This window comes from Euprymna scolopes, chromosome 15 (genome assembly GCF_053919585.1).
Source record: "Euprymna scolopes isolate OS-2025 chromosome 15, ASM5391958v1, whole genome shotgun sequence".
NCBI lineage: Eukaryota > Metazoa > Mollusca > Cephalopoda > Sepiida > Sepiolidae > Euprymna > Euprymna scolopes.
The window spans coordinates 4508639-4515862 of NC_136496.1; positions in this window are offsets into that span (position 1 = coordinate 4508639).

Sequence of the window (7224 nt, forward strand, 5' to 3'; positions counted from 1 at the left end):
CTATCTATTATATCTATAAAAGTGAAAATGTGTGTGTGTGTGTGTGTGTGTGTGCGTAAGAGAGAGAGAGAACAATTCTCAACCTATATACTCAACGTATTTTTATCTACGGATTTTAAACTTTGTATATAGGGTATTCAGACATATAGAAATATATCTAGCATAATCTATACATTATATCTATAAAAGTGAGAATGTGAGTGTGTGAGAGAGAGAGAACAATTCTCAACCTATATATTCAACAAATTTTTTACCTACAGATTTGAAAATTTGTATATTGGGTATTCAGACATATGGAAATATATCTAGCATAATCGATCTATTATATCTATAAAAGTCAGAATGTTTGCGTGTGGTTGTGTGTGTAAGGTTGCGAGAGAGAGAGAGAGAACAATTCTCAACCTATCTATTCAATAAATTTGTTATCTACAGATTTGACCATTTGTATATAGGGTATTCAGACATATGGAAATATATCCAGCATAATCTATCTATTATATCCATAAAAGTGAGAATGTGTGCGTGAGAGAGAGAGAGAGAGAGAGAGAGTAAGTACAATTCTCACCCTATATATTCAACAAATTTTTTATCTACCGATTAGAAAATTTGTATATAGGGTATTCAGACATTTTGAAATATATCTAGCATAATCTATCTATTATATCTAGAAAAGTGAGAATGTGTGTAAAAGAGAGAGAGAGAGAAGAGAGAGAGAGAGAACAATTCTCAACCTATATATTCAACTAATTTTTATGTACAGATCTGAAAATTTGTATACAGGGTATTCAGACATATGGAAATATATCTAGCATAATCTATTATATCTATAAAAGGTAGAATGTGTGTGTGTGTGTGTGTGAGTGAGTGAGTGAGTGAGTGAGTGAGAGAGAGAGAGAGAACAATTCTCAACCTATATACTCAACAAATTTTGTATCTACAGATTTGATAATTTGTATATAGGGTATTCAGACATAAGGAAATATATCTAGCATAATCTATCTATTATATCTATAAAAGTGAGAATATGTGTGAAAGAGAGAGAGAGAGAACAATTCTCAACCTATATATTCAACAAATTCTATCTTTACAGATTTGAAAATTTGTATATAGGGTATTCAGACATTTGTAAATATATCTAGCATAATCTATTATATCTATAAAAGTGAGAATGTGTGTGTGAGAGAGAGAGAAAGAACAATTCTCAACCTATATACTCAACAAATTTTTTATCTACAGATTTAAAAATTTGTATATAGGGTATTCAGACATATAGAAATATATCTAGCATAACCTATCTATTATATCTATAAAATGACCATGTGTGTGTGTGTGAGAGAGAGAGAGAGAGTCAGAGAGAGAGAGAGAACAATTTTCAGCTTGTGTGTGTGAGAAAGAGAGAGAGAGAAAGAGAGGAAGGAAAATTCTCACCCTATATATTCAACAAATTTTTTATCTACATATTAGAAAATTTGGATATAGGGTATTCAGACGTATGGAAATATATCTAGCATAATCTATCTATTATATCTATAAAAGTGAGAATGTGTGTGTGAGAGAGAGAGAAAGAGAGAGAGAGAGAGAACAATTCTCAACCTATATATTCAACTAATTTTTTATCTACAGATTTGAAAATGTGTATATTGGGTATTCAGACATATGTAAATATATCTGGCATAATCTATGTATTATATCTATAAAAGTTTGACTGTGAGTGATGGAAAGAGCAAAAAATTCTCAACCTATATAACCTATAAAAGTGAGAATATGTGTGAGAGAGAGAGAGAGAGAACAATTCTCAACCTATATATTCCACACATTTTTGGGCACAGATTTGGAAATTTGTATATAGGGTAGGCAGACATATAGAAATATATCTAGCATAATCTATCTATTATATCTATAAAAGTGAGAACTTGTGTGTGTGTGTGTGTGTGTGAGAGAGAGAGAGAACAATTCTTAACCTACATACTCAACAAATTTTTTACCTACAGTTTAGAAAATTTGTATATAGGGTATTCAGACATATGGAAATATATCTAGCATAATCTATCTATTATAACTACAAAAGTTAGAATGTGTGTGTGAGAGAGAGAGAGAACAATTCTAAACCTATATATTCAACAAATTTTTTATCTACAGATTTGAAACTTTGTATATAGGGTATTCAGACATATGGAAATATATCTAGCATAATCTATCTATTTTATCTATAAAAGTGAGAATGCGTGTGTGTGAGATAGCGAGAGAGAGAGAGAGAGAAAAAGAGAGAGATAAAAATTCTCAACCTATACATTCAACAAATTTTTTATCCACAGATTTGAACATTTGTATATAGGGTGTTCAGACATATAGAAATATATCTAGCATAATCTATCTATTATATGTATAAAAGTGAGAATGTGTGTGTGTGTGAGAGAGAGGACAATTGTCAACCTATGTATACAACAAATTTTTTATCTACAGATTTCAAAATTTGTATATTGGGCATTCAGACATATTTTAATATATCTGGCATAATCTGTCTATTATATCTATAAAAGTGAGAATGTGTGTGATAGAGAGAGAGAGAACAATTCTCAACCTATATACTCAACAAATTTTTTATCTACAGATTTGAAAATTTGTATATAGGGTATTCAGACATATGGAAATATATCTAGCATAATCTATTATATCTATAAAAGTGAGAATGTGTGTGTGTGTGTGAGAGAGAGAGAGAGAGAACAATTCTCAACCCATATACTCAACAAATTCTTTATCTACAGATTTTAAAATTTGTATATAGAGTATTCATACAAATAGAAATATATCTAGGATAATCTTTCTATTATATCTATAAAAGTGAGAATGTGTGTGTGTCAGCGAGAGAGAGAGAGAGAGAGAGAGAACAGTTCTCAACCTATACATTCAACAAATTTTTATATATAGGGTATTCAGAAATATCGAAATATATCTAGCATAATCTATTATATCTTTAAAAGTTAGAATGTGTGTGTGTGAGAGATAGAGAGAACAATTCTCAACCTATGCACTCTACAAATTTTTTATCTACAAATTAGAAAATTTGTATATAGGGTATTCACACATATGGAAATATATCTAGCATAATCTATCTATTATATCTATAAAAGTTAGAATGTGTGTGTGAGGTAGCCAGAGAGAGAGAGAGAGAGAGTAAGAACAATTTTCAACCTATATATTCAACAAATATTTGATCTACAGATTAGAAAATTTGTATATAGGGTATTCAGACATATGGAAATATATCTAGCATAATCTATCTATTATATCTCTAAAATTGAGAATGTGTGTGTGAGAGAGAGAGAGAGAACAATTTTCAACCTATATACTCAACAAATTTTTTTATCTACAGATTTGAAAATTTGTATATAGGGTATTCAGACATATGGAAATATATCTAGAGTAATCTATCTATTATATCTATAAAAGTGAGAATGCGTGTGTGTGTGAGAGAGAGCGACACAGAACAATTCTCAACCTATATATTCAACAAATTTTTTATGTACAGATCTGAAATATCACATTTGTATAGAAGTAGAAATCTTGATACCTACTCTGATACCTAATAAAAGAAAGGACACTCTTTAGGGCGGATTTTGATTATAACAAGTCACTAATTAGAAATTATAATAAACATTCTAATAATTTAAGAATTTTACCAAAATAAAATTGCATGGTAATCACCCAATTTCTGCCACAAAATTTTGATTGGCAGAACTCATAAACATAAAATATATATTTTCTAATTTCATCTTTTTTTTTTCTTTTTACATAATCTGGTTTGATGTTTTCCCAAATATTCAAATCACTATATTTTGCTGCTTAATATCAAATAGAGCAACTGAGTTATTTTTATGCATCAAACAATTACATTTTCTCATTCATCCAAAATAATCACTGAACATCAATTTCATATTTTCTTCACTAAAATATTACTGTGCTTGATGTCATCAAGTGGAGCGGATCATTTTTTTTTCATTTGTTCACACATTTTTCCAATTTATATATATTTTAAAGATTCTTAGCCTATGTCATTGCATACCAATCTGTTTATTAAAAGTTAAGGTTCACTGTAAACACATATGTTACACCAAAATAAAAACGCTTCAGATAATGTCTTGATATTCAATTCAGTTTCTCACATGACATCTTATGAAGTTAGTAGAAATGTTACAGACTTTTGAATCTCAAACACTTTCAATACTGTGCACTGATATTTTCTTTTTTGCAATATAAGCACATTCATGATTTTTTTTACAAACGTTAAAAACTTTCACATTGTGTAGCAATATACTGAAACAATTATAAAAATATTTGTTTTTATTTTGAATGATGCAGGGCATCTGAAGAGAGATTTTTCTAACAAAATGAAAGTATAATTTTTAGCAATAGGTATCTAGGAAAAGGCCACTACATATGTTATAAGTTCCAAATTTCCACAACCTGGCAAATACTGGTACATGCTAGCAAATTTAGATTTGCAATTACAAAATATGATTCTAATTTTTTCCTTTGCTCTTTATTCTAACACTACACTAAGTTTACTGTGTTATTTCGCTACAGTTGATATTGTGTAGAACAATAAGAAAATCATAGTGAACAATGCATTCAACAAAATTTCACACACATTTCTAGATACCTATATCTAATAAGTTCAAAAGAAAGGACACACTTAGGGAGGTATTTTGGTGGTCAAGTCACTAAAAAGAGATTAGCTGGTTTCCCGGCATAGCCCAGGATATAATAAAGATTGACTGAAATACATGTTCTAGCTGGTTTCTAGGCGTTGCCAGGGATGTAATATAGACACATTATGTTGTATATTACCTGTTCTCTTCTCCCTAAGGTAAAACAATTTCATATACATGCTGTAAATTACCTATGCTAGGGATAAAACATGAACAATATCAGTCCTAGGGTAGATAAAACAAATAATACATAGAGATGAAAGATTCCTCTCCCCTAAGAATCAAACATATGTTCAATATCTGCTTTTGTTTTTTCATTGTTTATACGGTCCCGAGCAACGCCGGGTAGCCCTGCTAGTAATATATAAAAGGCAAAAATCGGTGTGTATGTATGTATGTATGTATGTATGTTTGTTTGTAACGCTAAAACTTTTGACAGACACAACCAAAGTTGACAAATTAGGTATCATATTGCACCTTGATCACCCGCATGACAAATATCGAAATTTCACATCAAACGGACAATTAGAAGGGGGTAAACTGATCATTTTTCTCCCAGGGGGGCCCCCCAAAAAACTTTCATTTTAACGTTATTCAATACGTGTCACGTGACGTGACGTCAGCTCAAACTTTTGACAGACACAACCAAAGTTGACAAATTAGGTATCATATCGAACCTTGATCACCCGCATGACAAATATCGAAATTACACACCAAACGGACCATTAAAAGGGGGTGAACTGATCATTTCTCTCCCAGGGGGGGCCCCCCAAAAAACCTGTCATTTTAATGTTAATATTACGTAATCCAAAAACGCTTAGTCATGTCACGTGACGTGACGTCAACATCCAGTAATGGCGAACAAATGTAAATAAAAACTTTGTTTTACCGATACTTTTGTAATTTCTCTTCTGCTTTGTTCTATAGATTATTAAACTCCATGACAATGTCTCCAACGTAATTAACTGGTTAAAAATAGTATTTATACAAGAGTTTTAACGAAAAATGTCAGGAAAAAATGTACAGGAATAAAAAAAATTCAGCTTTCAAAATATGCGTCGATAAAAAAACCGATCTTTATATTTACGCTAGCCATTTTGTATATTACCACGTGACCTGCTATCTCTTAAACTGGAGGGGGGGGATCCACTTGAATCCAACAAAACCAGTAATTTTTTTTTTCTATTATATATACATTATTTTCTATAAAATTAAGTGTAGACTTTATAATTAAAACAAAAAATGTTATTCATACTAAAAAAAAAAGCGCTTAGTCATGTCACGTGACGTGACGTCAACATCCACTAATGGCGAACAATTGTAAATAACAACTTTTTTCACAAAACCAACACCGTCTTTCTTTTTTCTCTCTCTCTTTCTCTCTCTCTCTCTCACCCACTTACTCTTCCCTCTCTCTCACCCTCTTTCTCTTGACGTCACACCACTGTTAAACTGTGGGTGGGGGGGAAGAGGCAGCTTCAAACCAACAAAAACAGTGCACACATTCCCAGGCATTATCTCCTATAGATGCACATTTTATTAGAAAATCAGCTTTCAAAATATTAGACGATAATAAAAATATCGTTATATTTATGGTAGAAAATAAATAGCCATTTTGTATATTACCACGTGACCTCATACCTCTTAAACTGGAAGGGGGGAGGAGAGGAGGCCGCTTCAAAACCAACACCGTCTTTCTCTTTTCTCTCTCTCTCACTCACCCACTTACTCTTCTCTCTCTCACCCACTGTTAAACTGGGGGGGGGGGAAGAGGCAGCTTCAAAACCAACACCCTCTTTCTCTTTTCTCTCTCTCTCATCAACTTACTCTTCTCTCTCTCTCACCCTCTTTCTCTTGACCTCCTACTACTGTTAAACTGTGTGTGTGGGGGGGGGGGAAGAGGCAGCTTGAAAACCAACAAAAACAGTGCACAGTTTCCCAAGCATTTGGGGTGGGGGGACGAGACTATAACCGCTTTTGTGGGGGGAAGGGGGGGAAGAAGCCGAGTGCACAGTTTCCCAAGCATTACCTCCTACTAAAAAAAGATGCACACTTTATATTTACTTAGTGGGGTGGGGGGAAGAGAATGACACCGCTTTTGTGGGGGAGGGGGGGAATAGGCCGAGTGCACAGTTTCCCAAGCATTACCTCCTATTAAAAAAAGATGCACACTTTATATTTGAGTGTGTGTGAGAGAGAGAGCAATTCTCAACCTATATACTCAACAAATTTTTTATCTACAGATTTGAAAGTTTGTATATAGGGTATTCAGACATATGGAAATATATCTAGCATAATCTATCTATTATATCTATAAAAGTGAAAATGTGTGTGTGTGTGAGGTAGCCAGAGAGAGAGAGAGAGAGAGACAACAATTCTCAACCTATATATTCAATACATTTTTTATCTACAGATTTGAAAATTTGTATATAGGGTATTCAGACATATGGAAATATATCTAGCATAATCTATCTATTATATCTATAAAAGTGAAAATGTGTGTGTGTGTGTGTGT